This window comes from Botryllus schlosseri, chromosome 15 (genome assembly GCF_051294905.1).
Source record: "Botryllus schlosseri isolate E-star chromosome 15, Bs_hap1, whole genome shotgun sequence".
Taxonomy (NCBI): Eukaryota; Metazoa; Chordata; class Ascidiacea; order Stolidobranchia; family Styelidae; genus Botryllus; species Botryllus schlosseri.
The window spans coordinates 17,909,989-17,928,342 of NC_137250.1; the positions used below are offsets into that span (position 1 = coordinate 17,909,989).

At 39.3% G+C, this 18,354-nt stretch overlaps 1 non-coding gene across 1 annotated transcript; it reads left to right on the top strand.

Moving 5' to 3' along the window:
• The first annotated feature begins 4,145 nt into the window (after positions 1-4,145).
• On the top strand, positions 4,146-4,217 carry Trnaw-cca (transfer RNA tryptophan (anticodon CCA)). Its single transcript has one exon. It is a non-coding gene; the product is annotated as a tRNA-Trp (tRNA).
• Positions 4,218-18,354: the final 14,137 nt, after the last annotated feature.

The following is an 18,354-nucleotide window of genomic DNA, read 5'->3' on the forward strand; positions in this document are numbered from 1 at the left end:
GCTTCATGCACCCTCTTCATGAATTTAGTTGCGTTGCGGAGATTCGCAATTTTCGTTCCGGCAGAAGAGAAACTTGCAAACATGCATGAGATAAGGGTAACATATGAAAATCAGTGGCAGCCACCACGAAGGCTCAATGTGGCATTTGCGACTCAAATTCTTCTTTTCGTGTTCCGTGGGCCAGGCTTAGCAATTTGGAAGTTTAAGTTCGTAAAGGATTCTTGCTTGGTTCGTCACTGCGAATTATTTTCAACGCCAAAATATTGCATACAGTCAGTAAAATTTATACGGGTAGCCTATATAGTTTAGTCTTGTGTGGTACAAATTCAACGGATCCGATCGCTGTAAAATCCCCCCAACCAGGAACTTTATTGCAAGGCTGAAAATTGAAACTTCAGTCCTATCCACATGCGATTCGTAAGACTAATTTTAACAATGGTCGGTTTGAACAATAGATTTGAATTTTATTACAATTCACCAACACGATCATAAATCCCTGCCAGTGAAATCGAAAAGGCGGTGCGGCTACCGTGCACTCATCAAACAAAGTATCTATACAATTCCTTGAAGTGGGACTGTTAGGCTTTTCAAAGAGTCCGTGTCAAGAGTTCACAATCCTTTCCAAGTGCTTAAAGCATGTAAGTGTGCCGCCAGAATTTCGTGGTTTCTGACACGCCCGCGTCAACAGAAAGTCCTTGGCGGCTCGTGTACCAAGACTGCTCATTTACTTACTGAGGTTGTTTTTCATTCTCTGACGTATGTTATTACTCAGCGACTCCATATATATTTTTACTCTATATTCGGCTGATTCTCGAATCGGGAAAACTATCGGTTTGGATTTTAACACTAATCCATAGGGCGCTACATCTGTGTCGCATTTTTAAGGGCATTCGGCCTATCTGTGAGGTAGCTTGTGTGGGAAATTCGCTTTACAGCCCCTCTGGGTTTTGGAGATTATATTAATTTTTTTACATCACATTCTGTTTTGCGACATCATTTTATTGTCGATATATTTCTTCTCCTACGCATCGTAATTTCAGATACACCCCTAGGTGTCATTATCATACTGTGTTATACGATATTCCCAAATTGCAATTCCTGCATCTCCAGACTCAAAACGTTAATGTTTTATGCTTTTGATAATTGCCGAATTTACTGTTTTTTTTTAATTTACTGGTCATAAGAAATCCGATGCCATTTCGAACCAATTAAATCAGAGAGGGATTAACCGATCGTTCGGATGTTGGTGGAAAAACTGAAACGCTGGATGACGAGATAAATTATCTTTGAACTTATTTTCGTCCGTATATATCACAATGATCAGAGTACTATGGCCTGCTCGTTTCATCCTGAAGATAAATGTCGTCGAGACGAGTTTCTCATGATTTTTCGGTTGTATGGGGGATTTTTTTATTAAATATAATTGATCCGACGCTTGAGTAAAGCTAACATGACAAATATGAGCTGCGGGCCGCGAAAAGCAACGCTGTCCAAATATATGGGATGCGCCTTTCCAGTAAACGAGAGTTTCAATGTATGTCCCGGGATTTCTCTTTTTCCCCCTTTTCGACATTTAAAAATATGTATTAGATAACCAATGGTGGATATGAGTGACTGATATTGACAATCCACAAAACACCCTGACGACTTACATTGTCTCGACATAATAAGTCACCGGAATCCATTGGCTTCCAATATTGTCATCACAAGGCATTCAGACTAACAATATATAAACGATTCTTTGATAAACCTTAAATCCAACACCTATATGTACTGCGCATTATGGTCACATTAAAACTAATTTCCTCTGACTCCTTTTGATCTTGAACAATATTTAGTATCTGTCCTATTGGTGTATGAGATAGTTAGTCCTAATTGCGGGATATCAGATTGAAATCGTGAGGGTTGTATCTAATTCCAAGTTCACGAATGATGCAGATTTACAATTGGTGCAGTGTTATATTCGCGCTGTATCGTCCTACAATATTGTAATAAGTGAATTATTCAAATCATACTGAATCGCGTACATCAATCAAAACAACAATATTCCCAGTTATTTACAAATAAGCTAAATAAAACATGACGCAAGGTAGAAAAACTAACCAGAATAAATCACTTACACGCGCTAATTACGTCATGATGTTTTGGGATAGTCCTAGTTACTAGCGCCCTGCTCTATCTGTCATAAAAATGCTGAAAAGTAGGTGTGTGTGTGTATAAGTAAAACAACATTTAAATCAAGATACATCAATGAAAAATTAGCAAATATTCACATAACTTAGTTTTTTAATCTATAATGTAGATATTACTGGCCTCATGAGGTGTAATTGCGTCATTAACGGCTACAGAAGTGGTTCATATGAATGTCGGGGGGATAATTATACAGGGTATAAAGTTTTGCGTCAAAAAGCCTTGGAGATTGAGTACCGAAACTCAATTACATCTCAACGCCTTAATCGACGGTGCTTTTTTTAGTTTTCAAGGAATTGTTTTCTACTTCTTTCTCTGAAAAGCCAATGACTTGTCAATGCGAAAATGACTGATTATGCTACAAGGGAATACAATCGATACAATACCGCAATTAGGCTTGCGGTAAATGAATATAAGTCAAATATGACGAACAAGTCAGCGTTCTCTATTTCATCAAGGCACGGTATGATCATCCCTAAAGAGCCACTTAAATTTGCAGTACCACGCCCTTACATAGCTGCATTGCAATCTGGACGGTGTGGACTCAGCAGCAGCACCCAGAAAAAAGAAATTGCAAATAAACAAATGCGTATTTCCTTAACGTCTGAGGAAATTAGTAACTTTCAAAGCAATTGAAATCTGCTATGAGAATGCTCTGAGCAGAGAAGTCCACCATTGAGAGTCATGTAGTAGTTCCTCTCATACTGTATATAGGGCGCATCTCACATTTTTGCACTGATCGTGCACTCACTTCCTTCTTTTCTGGTAACATGCTTCGACAAGAATATCGATAGTGCGAACATTCAGAAAAGCATTTAAGATTCGGTAATGAATGTATATTTTACGTTTGTCTGGATACTTTACATAACGATTAATTGTCTTACAAAACTCGATGATAAATTCGTATGGGGGCCGGTAAAACGCACGGCTACCGTGCACGAATTAATTGGAGTCATCACAGTAGCTTCTGACAATGTAATGGGAGTCTGTCTACTAACACTCTAAATAGGTGAATTTCATGAATATGCATACAGTTACGGTGACTTAGGGGTTATTTCGCAAACATCATATTTCGTATAAACAAAATCGTGATATCCTAAATATCTTATATCATTTCTACTTTACAAAATCCAAAGTGTAAAAAGTATGCAAGTTTTCCTCAACAACTGTTAAGTATAAGTGAAAGTATTCTGCAAACATGAGTAAATAGTACAGGTAGGTAACAACTATCTGAGTAGGCTACTCCTAAATGTAGACGTAATTGCTCACTGACTATAAGACTCGGTACTATATGTATGAATTGAGAGCTGCAGGAAGTCGTGTTCAAATACGTCCGCTCGATATGTTTGGAGAAAGGCTAGTATGTGAAATTAGGGTAATTAAAATCACGTAAGTACTAAATAGCTATACATCCTGATAGGACGCATGCATGCCGTCTCTCCTCGAATTCATGGAAGAGTTTGGCGCTAGATTTTTGCATCGGTAATTGGTTTCGCAGTGGCTATTTCGTTATATTCTCCAGCGTAATATCTGCAGTCAAGCGCTCTTTTGCCGCTGAAGATTACTTCTTGCTGTTTAGTTTCTAATCCTTCCATTTCGGTCGTCGCTCCGACTTCTATTCTGAGTGTGATCGAGGTCACGATTCTCGTCAGAGGAAATACATCTTGACTGTATGACTTTATGACAGCGTATAGCTTTTCTTGGAGTCAATTGCATATTTTCATCTGTATTTTGAACGATCCATGGACTGTTTTTTACATGTAGTGATGATGGTGATGATAACAAACGGAACTGTGTTTCTTCAAATGCATTGGATCGGCGCGATTTAATTGCACGACTGCATTTATTATTCACCTTTTATCGAGTTGATATTCATGACATTCATGATGTTTGTAGAATGCTAATAGTATATGCAACATTGCAACAGTATTGTTCTAATGGCCCTATCGTCATATGACTCCGTGGCGCAACGGTAGCGCGTCTGACTCCAGATCAGAAGGTTGCGTGTTCAAATCACGTCGGGGTCATTTATTTTGGATAATATACGTATTTGCTCATACCTTCTCATTTTTAGTCACCTCATAATGTTTCGTTGTGATATCAGCAGGCGAGTCATACCAAGCTACACTTTAACATGGCCAAGCGTTTGACACATTATAACATAGGGGAAGGGGCACAGGAGAATGTATCAGCATAACGTGACACATGACGAGTAGGCCCACTTACAACACATTTGACGGACATAAACTTCGCTGGGATGCATATCGGTAAATAGACTGTCTATATTCTAGAGGTCGCATATTTTTATTTAGCATATATGTAGACTTGCTAAATCCGTTATTACTGTAATGGCGGGCATAATTAAATCCACGCAGCATTAAATACTTTCCAAAACTGACTGAGAACTATCGCAATGGTTTTTTTTTTCTCGTAAATTAAAATCCGTTAATTCGTATCACTAATCAATCAACATATACAATAACGTGGGATTCACGGGTACATACAATATCTACCTAAATCAATTTAATCCGCTGGCTAAACTCCGACAGTTTGCACGAGAATGTATTTTTGCACCAAGTCTCCGCAATGTCAGCGAAATTATCGAGCCGGTACTACGTAGGTTCTATTGTCATACCAATCACGATAAGCTCTCGCTGCATACACATTTACATGCTGAGAGGTTGTCTGTACAATAGGCATTTAGTCGACAATGCTGATGTTTACGTTGGATTTTTATCTTGTTATGTTGCAAAGGACTCACTAATCCCTCAGAGCCCGGAAATGTCGCACATCTGATTTAGGAATGTATTATATTTGTCCCGCAACCTTTTCACGGCGTGGGACGCAGGATTGTTGCTCCGAAAAGCCTAACACTCTCAAATGACGTGACTGACGCGAGCTGACATAGCGGGCGAATGCAATGTTATGTAACCTTAATAAGACTATTTTGAAGTTTCCACGACAAGGGCAATGTCTCTCATGTTTACTAAATATGAGTAGACAGAAATGCATTTGGTGTAGTCTGGTCGCCGGAAACCAAGAATGATGTCGTAGATTAATTGTGCATTTGATTCAGAGGTAAAGAAGTGACACCAACTAAGGCAACAAGTTATATAATAAGTACTTTTGTGTTTCCATTCGCGTGATTAGATAGATTTAAAGGGAGCAACAAATTCTTTCAACTCCTGGAGTTATACCTATCTGTGTTGCATGCAAGCTGGGGAAATATTCAAATACAAGTGAGCCATATAGACACAAGTCTGCCTTTCTAGTATTTCAACAGGGGGTTGTTGCAACCACAGTTCAGCTGTCCAAGTTGCCATACTGGCTATATGCCTATGCACACACCTATAGGCCTACTATATGTTTTTTTGTGGTATTCATGGCGTTTGTATCGGATATCGTATAAGTTATATCGGATATATAGGCTCGGATAAGCCGAATAAATTCCCACGCACTCGAATCGAGTCATGACTCGAGGCATTACAACTCTGATGATACACCCAATCGATAGTTTCTATCAATGAAGATATTAGCAGTCGTAAAAAACGTTCTTAATTATTTCGAATCGTTGCGCCACTGTGAGTAGAAGCTAATAGTCGAAGGACAGTACATCACCATCGCTCTTCTAGACTCAAGCCGTTTTGATTATTCATATTTGCTAATGGTATTCTGGTATTCTGATACTTTATACAGTAGCGCCTGCTGTTTACAATAGGATTACGGGTCATGGTTGGTGGATATCAACATCGAATTACCCTAAAACTTTATCATTTCACTGCCTTAACTAATTCCAGTATATAAAGACACGAATCGAAATAGAAATGAAATAATAAATATATTTATTGCACGTAGAATCATAGAAAAATTGCACTTTCGAAAAAAAAATGTGTCAAATAGAAAGATGATAGTAATTGGTGTACAAAAACCAGCACTGATGCGACGTTGGTGAAATCTTAGGAGCACATCTCATCTGATTCGTCGATAGCCGGTAATACTGTGAACATCATATAGAGCAAAGCTGATCTCCGTTTTTTTTTGGCAAGTCTATTGAATCTACGATTTACTACGTCAATCGGTTTGCTGTTGAAGTTTGAAGTCTCATTGTTCTTTTCTTCGATTTCAGGAGCTTCTGTGGTGGCGAATAGCGAAAAGATTGTTTTCTTCGTGATGCTAGGTCTGGTGCGCTTTAAACTTGTGTTCGACTTTTCTTCTTTACCATTCCAAAGATGGTTTACAGCTGATTCGAGTTTACTGCTGTATCTTTTACATTCATTGTTTTCGCAGTTTCTTTTTCGACGCACACCTAAGCTACTGTCCATTTTGCAGTGAAGGTAGTTCGTAGATTGGCCCGGTCCGTGATTGCAACTTACTAGCTTGTTTTGATGGGAGGAGAGTCTTATATATATTTGAGATATGTTTAAAAGGAAAAGGAACGAGAGCATTTTAATGTATGAGACCCGATAGACAGATTGAAATTGACTGAAATCTTCCATCCCAAAATTTCGATGAGTTTCCGTATATTGTTTCACCATGGTGTCCTACAATGGTGTGGACACAAGCAAATCTCACGGCTTACTGCGATTGGTCTACGTCACACTTTCCATTTGGCCAAATACAATTTTACGGTAATTCATGACCGGCTTGCCGAGCGCGAAAATTGATGAAACTGGTATCAATCGAATGCTACCACCAGCACCGTGACTGCCACACCCCAAACCCCCCAATTGGGGGGGCCCGAGCTCGAAGGGGGCCCAAAATTATTTCCTGAATCAGCATAAATCATAGAGTTTTTTTTGAAATTTTATGCAATTTTTTCAAAAATTTTTCGCGCTGTGCGCGAATTAAAGTAGCCATTTATCTATAGTATTGGGTATTGGACCATTACCGCGCCCCGACCCACCAAGACAAACATTCAAGTTTTAGCCATATAACATGCGACTCCAAGAGGTGTGCCAGAACGATCGGCAGCGAGAAAAGCTTGGCCAAAAAGGTCTATGCCCTTATGCAGACCGAAGACTTCGTTATGTATACAAAATACTAGGGATGGTGTGAACGTGAGGTTCACGTTCGCGTTCTGTGTGTGAACCTTCGAAATTTAGGGGTTCACGTTCACAAACGAACCTTGGTAGGTTCTGCACTGCGAACCTTTTTCATATATTACAATTTTCACTTCATTATAACATCTTTGGTTGAAATTTATTGCATGTCAACTGCGAGCCACTCTATGCGTGGCGCTGGCAGCATAAAAACAAATCAACACTGAACGACCATGCACCTTGAAAATCTCAAAAATTCTACATGCTTGGTTACAAATGTTTGCTCGGAATATCCAGCTTTACGTTTATGAATATTTAGTGACTCTGTGATGTGAGCTTGACCCGCAATCACACAAGATCAAGAGGGAAATACGCTATACGTAGGTACTCAACTTAGCCAGGGATATCCCTGACTTAGCGAATGATGCTTATTCAGCCAACGAATGATGCTTATTCAGCCAATCAATGAAACTGATATCGTTGTCTGGTAATAAAAATCTAGCTGCCGTACGGGGTCAATCTTGATTTCATGTGTTTATTGCATCATAAAAAACAAATCGTCGCGATTGGGGTGTTGGCTACTGCTATATAACTGTTTAATGGGGCAATATCGGTAGCAGGTATGGAAACCCGTTTTACGCTCTGCGCAATATCAACGTAACGCGAAACAATAACTTCATATTGTTAATTTATTCGCTAAAAGCTTTTCGACTAACTCTCATCAGTAGCGAACGTTAGTGATAGGGTGAATCAAATTCAAATCACTAAATCAAATCACTAACGTTCGCTACTGATGAGAGTTAGTCGAAAAGCTTTTAGCGAATAAATTAACAATATGAAGTTATTGTTTCGCGTTATTCTGAAGTTCTGTACCACAAATCACTTGTTCAAATATCAACGTAGCAATGCTCAGACGCCGAATGCATTGTCTGGTCTGGCCTAGATCGTTAAGCTTATATTCCCTTGCAAGTCCTCGTTGGCAAAGCGACGGAAGATATTGATTTTATGGGATTATTATATGATTTGATTGCCGCAGTTGACACACTTGACGTTTGTCGACGTTCACATTGTTATAGGCTATCACATCACTGAAATGTAAGTTTGGAATTAGCAATATGACGTCACGTGACGTCATGAGGTTCACGTTCGTGTTCACACAGAACCTTTCAAAAAGGTTCGCGTTCACGCGAACCTGAACCTTTCTGGGGTTCACACCATCCCTACAAAATACATATAGGTTTAATTGTCCATAGGCGCCTAAATGACTGGCGCCGAATATTCCTGTCTTTGCAATCTGAACCCCACAAGACAAATACCATCCCGTTGAGAAAACTTTTATGCCAATGAAGAAATACCAATTTGAAATCGTGTGCGTCTCTAAGTTTAGAAGCCTACATTTGGACGATTCTATATTTCTTGATATAGCAGACTTGAAGTCACGAAATAACATCATGTGACGAAGTCATATCAACGTGTCCGCCAGCCCGAAGATGTTTAATGATTATTTACGGGCCCTCCCGGTAAATCTAATTACGAGAGTAGAGAGGACAATAAATTGATAGCATAATATAAATGCAATCGCCGATCTGATTGATCGATTTCATCATAAATTATCGAAAATTTTCGCGCATCTCGCTGGCTCACAGTATAGTACAGATAATTTCGTGACAAACCCGAACAACGTGATGGGGGGGGGGTCGTTTCATCACCCTATGGGAGCACAAGACCCACGTTTTTAGGGGCCTGACCAGGTGCTGTTTCGTTCCTGCCAACGGGTATACCCCGAAGATGTTTAATTAATATTGAGTGGTCCTACCTTTTCAAACACACCTCACTCAGCTCTACCGGCAAATCTGATTACGTGAGCAGAGAGAAGATAAAAATTGATAACAATTTATGCAATCCCCGATCATACTGACCGATGAAATCATGAATTCTAGAAATTTTCCGCGCTTAGCGCGCTTACGCGACAAAAGCTGATTCACTAAATAAACTCCGAATGAAAATGATGAATAGCGGTAAAAGTGTATCGCCGGAGGGGGGTCTGGGGGGCGAAGGCCCCCAGAAGTTGTGTCTATAACCCTACGGGGGGCCCAAGACCAAAGTTTTGGGGGGGGCCTGACGAAGTGCTGTTACGGCCCTGGCTACCACGGTACTGATTGCGAAAATGTAATTTTTAGTCGGCTCGTGGTCCTGGAACACCCCACAATCAGCATCGTATGTTGCATTGTAACGAAGATTGAAATTGTGACGCAACCATGCCGTCTGGGAGCAGGTGAGTAGTAGCGCAAACCGCAAGCGTATTGATCATTGTTGCGCAAGGGATTGAGCAGTCACACTTTCACTCTCGTGCGTACTTGCTCCTGAGCTGCGCCGTATTATTCCAGACGGCATTTTTGTACTGGGAGTGAAATGCATTTGCTAAAATCGTATTACCACAATGTCATTGACGCTTTTTCTCACGTATCAAATTGCTAGTGTCTCTACCGTCTACACTGCTGCACACGAATGTTTGTCTGGTGTAGATGGTAATTAAAAATGTCATATTTTCCACTATTATATAACTTAACATAGCATAGGGTTCCAGTAAAACGTCACCACTATACTGTATTGGTGCGTTTATACAGAAAGCTCTATTAAAAAGTAATCTCATATTTGAAATCCCAGTAAACTGTCGCTGTGATAGAGTTAGTAATGTCATAAGTGGGTACGTCATATGCAGATTATTGAACTTGACATGTAGAATATTTCTAAACATTGAGTACAGAGAAGTATACCGCCATTAATGAAGGCCCATGTCCGTCTGAAAATGTACATGCTTATTTTCTTCCTAGTAGTTGAATAAATCTCACAGGGCTCACAAGATGAAGACGTCCGGGCATACTATCACAGTGCATCGCATTTTCGCAAGATAGTTTAGAGCAGTGGCTCTCAAACTATTTTGAAACGCCCCCTTCAATGACCGTGAAAAATTTCGCGCCCCCTTTATTGTCATATCCAAACATATTTAAAAAGAGAAACCAGAATTTTTGCCATATCAATGCATTTTTTGGTGGCGTGGAAAGTGTTATGACTGTTGACACACTTCCCAATTCTGGAATTCCAATAATACGAGCTGAGGTAAATCGCGCAAAGCGCGAAAAAATTTCCAGTTTTATATTTTGTTAAACGTAATCATTTACAATGGTAGCACGTAGAAGATTTATATATTTTATCAATTTTGGTGCATAACTCCTACTACCCCACTTGAGCTTAGGTCAATCGTGCCTTACCATAAGCTAAATCAATAAACAATGGCACAGCTATAAGCATTCACCAGTTACACTTCATTCAGAGACATCATCTGATTATTGGAGGGCTCGGTATAAGTCAGAATCTAGCATCAGTGTGTAGATGGTATGACGCTATTATGACATTAATATCGAAATATAATTGGGATTATTGCCCTTGTTGAAGCTTGGAAGTTTCAGCAGAAATTAAACTTATTCCGAGTTCAAGAAACATCATTTCTCTCAGGCGACTTCGTGCCTCCCCTCAGATGCTTTCACGCCCCCAGTTTGAGAACCACTGGCACAGGATGATTTGGTGCAAATGTGAAAACCAACACTCTAAACGGCTTGAATTGCACGGGTATAATATTCGAATCCATTACTATACCTCCTTTATGAACGAAATTTTGCTTCCGAAACCATAAACCATACATTTTGTCACGTCACGTCCTTCTTTGAACTACGATGAGAATATTTAATCTCTCTTTAAATTATCAAAATGAATATGATTGGGGCAGTTGTAGTAGTATGACGTGCGCTCTTACGTAGGATGGACACTGATGAAAGTATGAAAGGTAATAAATGTATTTTGATATACAATTTTTAGATTGAAGTTGTAGAATCACAATAAATTAAAGCTAATGAGATCAGTATCAGCCGCATGTATATATTACACTTACGGAACGGTTTTCATACGATATCACCTGCATGGGGATAATACACGATGTAAACTTTCATTGTAATGATGAAACATTTGGAAGAAGTAAATATATCAATACATTTCACCGACATCCTACTTGGCAAGAGTATACTGCTGGCATTGCCTCTGATGCAGATATTATTTATTCATGTCTGCAGTCTTTGAGTTGATGGAAATCGAAACGGCAATAACAAATCGGTGTCGGGTTAGGAGATAATGAAAAAAATAATATTCGTCTGTCAAACTTTATAATTAGACAGCGACCGAAAGTCTGCTAAGTCAGTCTCCCGCAGCCTATTCGCCACAAAAAGTGTATAATTTTAGAGCATTGATCAAATAAAATATCAGTTTCAGCATCTTCCTATATGTAGCAAGCATTCATTTGAGTTGTCACACTTGCAAATGCTTTGCAACGCTCGAAAATATTGTTTGTTCGATAATTTCGTTTCGGTAAGCGTGTCGAACAGGTAATTACAAGAGGTTTATAACATTACAGTTCCAATTGAAATCAAAAATAAAATAGTCAGCAGTGATTGAAGATCTATGGTTAAATTCCCCAAGCCACAGTTTCAGTCGTACGTTTATAATTATTAAAATTGTATCACGTACTTGGATTTCACTCACGTAGAAGTATATGTAGAATTGATGACTTGAAGACGTTAAAGTTAACATTAATAGCTATGAAATGAGTTACTTGGCTCAGTAAACATGTGGTGGCTTCTTGACCTCAAGACAGCGTTGAATTGAAAGTCTCGGACAATTTTCACAATGAAATCACCGAAATAAGTTACGATATTCCTTACGGACGGGATGACAAAATGAAACGAATGTTAGAACACCAATCTGTTCCGCTTTCTCATATCTGATTTTCTTTGATTTAATTGAAGTGCTTCAGTTTCTTGGTTAGGAGCCATTCCTGTACTTATTCCGGGAACGCGATGAATCTCAAACGCAATGAATCTCAGTCTCCAAATTTCTGCATTAATTGGAAGTAAATTATTCGATCGAGCTACATGAGCCGACGGAACTTATAGGACTTTGACCGTACACTAAGGCCATCCCGATGGTGTAGAACAGTCGCCTATGAACATATAGATATTGCATTTGAACTTGCCAGAAAGACAATATCTGATGTAACGCTCGTTTATGAGGGTAGGCCTACTAAACGACTTTTAGCAAAGATCCAGTTACAAAAGTTTAAAATTCGCTTAGGTCTGTCATATTTGTCATGAAATAATTTACAGTCATTCAAATGAATAGTATATTCATATGCAATGTACCCTAATATTTTCGGCTGACACTTGTCAGGGGTAATCGTAGCAACAAGTCTAGAATTGCAAAAAACATTGTATATCAACAATCGTATCACAATATATGACGTCACCAGCATCAAATTTTGAATAAGAGAGCGTTCAATGAACCATTTTTAGATGGTACACGAACTTCTTTTATTGACACAGCCGTGGCTGAATATACTATTCAATTGTATAGTGAAGTTCTATACCTCTAAGTAGCTAGTCATGCAAATGTAATACAGTATGTACTATATACAAAATCCGATAAAGCAGTGTTAGGAAAAGCAATAAGCGGAATGTATCTAGTGTTCTGTTAGTCACAGACGGCGGAAAAATTGGAAATTTTCGTTTATTGCTAGTTTATTTAATCCTGTTTTTTAAATTGCTGTGAGCGAGTCGGAGGCAGCAACCGAGAGAGTGTCAAGTGACGCCCTCGAAGGCAAGGCAGCTTTTGCATGCCGTGAATCTCGCTTTACATTCTACTTTAATATTGTAGAAAATTTCTAATGCTGCTTCTCTCGTTTCGTTTTTTCTTTTGTTTTTTTCCTGTCAATTCATGTTGACTTTCCATATAGCTACGGAATCCCCATCTTCTTTCCATCATTCCACACTTGCCTCTCGTTTATCCATAGACAAAACGTTAGTTATAGTCTCTAATGCACTTTTGCTAATCTACAAATGAAGTCCGGCGAGACTTTTAATATACCTCTGTCAAACTGTAAAACAGGACTAGTTCATGATTGAAACAACACTACATATATATATGGCGTATACAAGCTGTAATAAGAGTAATATGGCGGATACGTTACGATGAAGAACGAATTACAAAGTCACAATGTCGGGGGGGGGGGGGCTTCACGGTTCCCACCTACCAAACATAGGTATTCAGTAATAAGTAGGTATTCTCACCGGTGTAGTGACTCAGTAGACATTATTATTATTGATAGTCCTATGTGTACATGAAAAAGTATGGCTAAACGTTCACACAGCAAAATCGCTTGGAAACGCCAAAAAAAATCAATACTTAAGTGATATCAAAGATGCGTCGTGACATTGCTAACAAAATAGACTAATTATTGCTCGGAGTCCAGTTCCCAAATTTGAAGGGTAAAATATTTGTCCTGTGTTCGGTGCCACAAAATATCCGTCGCGATATATATTTTTGTGTATACGACTTCCACTTGACAATAAAAGAAAGTAACGAAAAGTGTCGAAAATAAAGCTCTTCCTTAACTGAATTCTTCTCGAATCTCTGCACTGTGACGTCACATGCGAACGACGAATTCATGATATTTGATTTGATCTTGAATCATTCGAATGTAAATTACCTAATTACAAAAATGAACGGTACGAGTGTTTCGTAGTAAGTAGAATGCCCCTTGTTCTTGAAACGATTTGAAATCATTTACGTTCCAACGTTTATGCAATTGCGGTTCCAGGTAACAAACTAAATGGGAGCATTAACTGCAAATCGTGAAGGAGAAATCTGGCGATGCACCAGCATTCCGCAGTCAGTGACGCGGTCAACTCAAGGATTTCCATGTAACCCCATTTAATGGGCATGCTAAAATAGTGCGAGTAATTAGAGTCGGGCAAATACAACGCCGTCAGAATCAACGTCACATCGTCCGAAAACGCGAATGCAGAATGAAAAACATAGATCACATTATTATCATTAATACTCGTAAACAATCTAATTAGATAGTAGTCAAGGTCATGTTCGGTGACTTCTGAGCATTCGTGAGTTGTAAGGTGCAATTTCGCGAATATTTATCGGAAATTAGCGATTCCAAGTAGCAGAAAAAACAATGCTCTTCCGCCGTATTGAAAATATAAATTGTCGAGTCTGAACTATAAATAGCGACACCATCGATATCAAAATGGATGCAAATTATCCGTTAGATTTCCGTGGCAATGCGGGAATGCGGGTTTACCATCACAAATGCACTCCAGTAACCTTTCAGGAACGCGAAAATGACCGTAACAGTACTTCGTCAGCCCCCCCTCCCCCCCCCCAAAAAAAAAGTTGGTCTCGGGGACCAATATGGTCAGAAACCAAACTGCTACGGGCCTTCGCCCCCCAGACCGCCTTGAATCATGTCTATCCTATTGATAATTGCATATATTGATATTAATTTTTCATCGTGTCTCCGTCCACGTGATCGGATTTACTGGTAGAGCTGAGGGAGCTGGTGTGGCTTCAGGTGGCGAGAGCAGGACTATTCTGCGCCTGTGGGCAATGGACCCTTGGTAATAGGCTATATGTATTGATTTTTTTCGGTCAACATGAGGATGCATTTTTCGGCTCTATTAGATAACACACTTCGCGAAGTCGCATGTTGGCCAAAACTCCAAAAGGCTTGGCGTGTCATGGAGATGTAATGGCCGGCGCTGAAATGCCTATTTTTTAAATAAATGATGCGTATTCTATTGGGGCGCTGCTGGTACCCATATTAAAAGTAGACGTTTGATTGCACTAAATCGCGCCCCAGGCGCGACGAAAATGTGAAGTTGTACGAAATCTCTCACAAAATACTCTAAAATTTTGGCTGGTTTGCAAAATAATTTTGAGCTATTTTCAGTGAACGCGTATCAATTCGATTATACCTCAGATACACATGATTAAATATCCTTTTTGCTCGCTCCCTTCCACTCTCGTACTTCACTCCTATAAAAATCGAAAAACGTGTTATCTATCAATTGCAGTGAATATGTGATAGTTTCAGGACTTGAAATAATTGTGTTCAAGCCTATGTGTATATATATATACTATTTCATATAACTTATATACTTTATCCACATACATTGGATTATGTTTCCCTTTTTGTAGTGAAACCCAGTGAATACAATAACAAAATATTTTAGTTTAGTTCATGCATTTCCCATTCATATCCTGTTAGAGGACCCAACACGTTCCGAAATATCGATACAGATTAGTGCTTTTACCATCCTTGTTTTACTGTGAATTCATCAGCACGGTATAAATTTCAGGCTGTTGGTTAGCTTACACCAATGCAATAGGCAATCTTGTTGACATATTTCATATGTCGGGGAAATTTTGGACAATCCGTTGTATGTTTCACCCTATCTAGAGAAGATACAGCGATTCCAAAACTTCAAAACCTAGGTTCAATCAGTCTATTTTTATGATATGATGTCATCTCATATTCATTTAAACGTGAGCTAAACTGTACCTCCTATCAATCGAGTCTTTCAAGTATGTGGGTTTAAAACAGTGATTGGGCGCTCGATGCAAATTTCAATCCTTCTTTATAATTATTAAATCGTATACATCCGGTGAACCACATCACAACCAGCACAGCACGTTTGCCGATGATTGTTCGTGGATTAGCGAAACCGTGTTTAAGAGAGTGGAAGGAAACGGAATTAATTGTTTCCGTGGTTAAAATCAATTACTGTGTAGGGCACCACAAATTAAACGAAACAGGACCCTGTAAAGGTATGTTACTTCACTTATACAAGAGCAAAATTTCACAATATACCATCTCTTTTCCTGGGTACTTCAGTAACGAGCTCATCTATAATGTGCACAGTAGACCATCAAGCTGTGGTTTGCTGTACGAATGGACATAATCTTTTAAACCAGTGGTTCCCAACCTTTTGACCCGAGGACTATTCTCAAGTTTACCTATATATCCGCGGACTCAAGCTTTATATTTACGAAAAGTAGGTTTTTTGATATCTATCCAAGAGAGTGTAATACGGCATCAACAAAACAGGCAAGCACTGTTTTTCACTCCTCCCACACTTAATGAGAGCCTTGTCCTTGATCTTGCTTGACAAGCTTATCGTATTCCGGAATTATGGTTGTCAATGTAGGCCTACATCTGATGTCGTCTACCGGTTGAAGTCTATTGCTATAGCCTACCTCCTTTGTTCACCGTCAGAGTTGAAAAGCCAGATTCACACAGGTAGGCAATGTGGCCAGAAATAGCAAAAGAGCTGTTGCCGCTTGCTAGCAAAGATCTGAAAGACTATGCTCCATCGACTGTGCATTTGGCCGAAATTGAGTCAAGGAAGCTTTTTTAAACATGTCTTTCCACATCTATCGGCTTGCAATTCAAGCAACTGTTCAGTAATGCAGCCCATATCTCGAGTTCTACTTATAATAGACAATTATTGATTGTTTCTGTGATTAGCACATGTCCCTACGATTTATCAATATCCAAATAACGTCTGTAAGGGAACAAGTCGCAATAATCAATCAACAATACTCGGCGTATATCGCGCCGGAAACGTGTGCAATGTGCCTATACGTGCAGGACCTTCGTCAGCCCCCCCCCCCCCCACAAAAAACGTTGATCTTGGGCCCCCACAGGGTGATAAATCTAACTTCTTGGGGGCTTCGCCCCAAAACCCCCTACTTCCGATAACTTTTTACCGCTATACTTCTCAGCGAAATTTTTGTACTGTTTAGTTAGCCGGCTTGTTTCAAATGAACCGCGCGAAGCGCGAAACTATTCTATATTTCATGATTGAATCGGTCAACATGATCGGGAATTGCATATATGTTGCTAATAATTTTTTTATCATGTCTCTGCTCGTGTAATCAGATTTACCGGTAGAGCTGAGTGAGGCGTTTCGGAAAATGATACGTGTGTATGAAGAGCTGTCCTAGGGGTTTATAGTTATACCTGGCATATTCGGTATGTGAATTGTGAATCGTACTCAGCATTAAATTCCGAGTCCATTCGTACTAAATTCAAGTCAATCCGACCAAAATGGTCGAGTTTATGACCATGATAGAATTGCTTATGACAATTTTAACAATAGGCTACCTCGGACATAAATGTAGGACATTTTGAAAAATTCCAGTTGGCGATAATAGGGGTTTATACCGGGCATGTTTGGTATCAAACCAGGAAGATGCTACAGATGTGTAAAGCATACCATTTTTGCCTGTGATACTTGCAACCAACTGGTTTGCTCAAGACACAAAAAATCTCAGAAGAACGAATATTGCTTGGAAGGCTGATCAATTTGTTGTAGTACTGTTTCGTTGTTCTTGCGTTTGAAATATACGTGGCGAAACATCGCTTATTGAGGTATCTCTAATATTGCTTTCAAAGCTATAGTCACTGCAGTATAATTTATCAACTTGAAGGCATTTCGTATGCCGCTTATCAACAAGTGTTAACGGCACAATAAGAAGCATATGGAAGAAGATTCAAACGAAATCCAAATTGGCAAAATTTGACGTAACAATGCAATAATAAAAAGGAACGGTAGCTGGCCAAAGTCAGCTGTACCGGTACTCCGGTAGTCATAATAAAGCGGGAAGAGAGAATCAAATTATACAATACACAGAAGACGTTACACAGACAATTAGCGGTATATATTATTGGAATATTTAAAGATTGTATACAAACTCTCTCCTTCTTATGGTGCCGTTAATTCTTGATAAGGGAAACCCGAAAAGCCACCGAGGTAATAAATTCCACTGCAATGAATGTAGTTCTGAAAGCACTATTCAAGTTGAGTACCGCCAGTCGCATATTTGAGGTATCTATGCATTTTTATGACAGCTATTAAGGTTACTAACATTTCAAAATAGGTATTTTGCGAATCACGCAGCCTAATTCTAAAATCGGAATTTGACGAAACCGGACCAGGACGGGGCTCATGCACTTTCGGGCCAAAAAGCTATTTTCTCCGTAAGGCTGCAATGACTTTGGTCCGAAAGTGAACGAGCCCCGTAGGTCTGTCAATTACATGTTCCGAAATCATATCGGAAGTGGAAGAAAAAATTGAAAATTTTGACATTTCCGTGGATTTTCGACTTATCAATCTAAAACTAAGTCCGTGTAGACCCCTGAATTAGGATCCATGATCGTCACCCG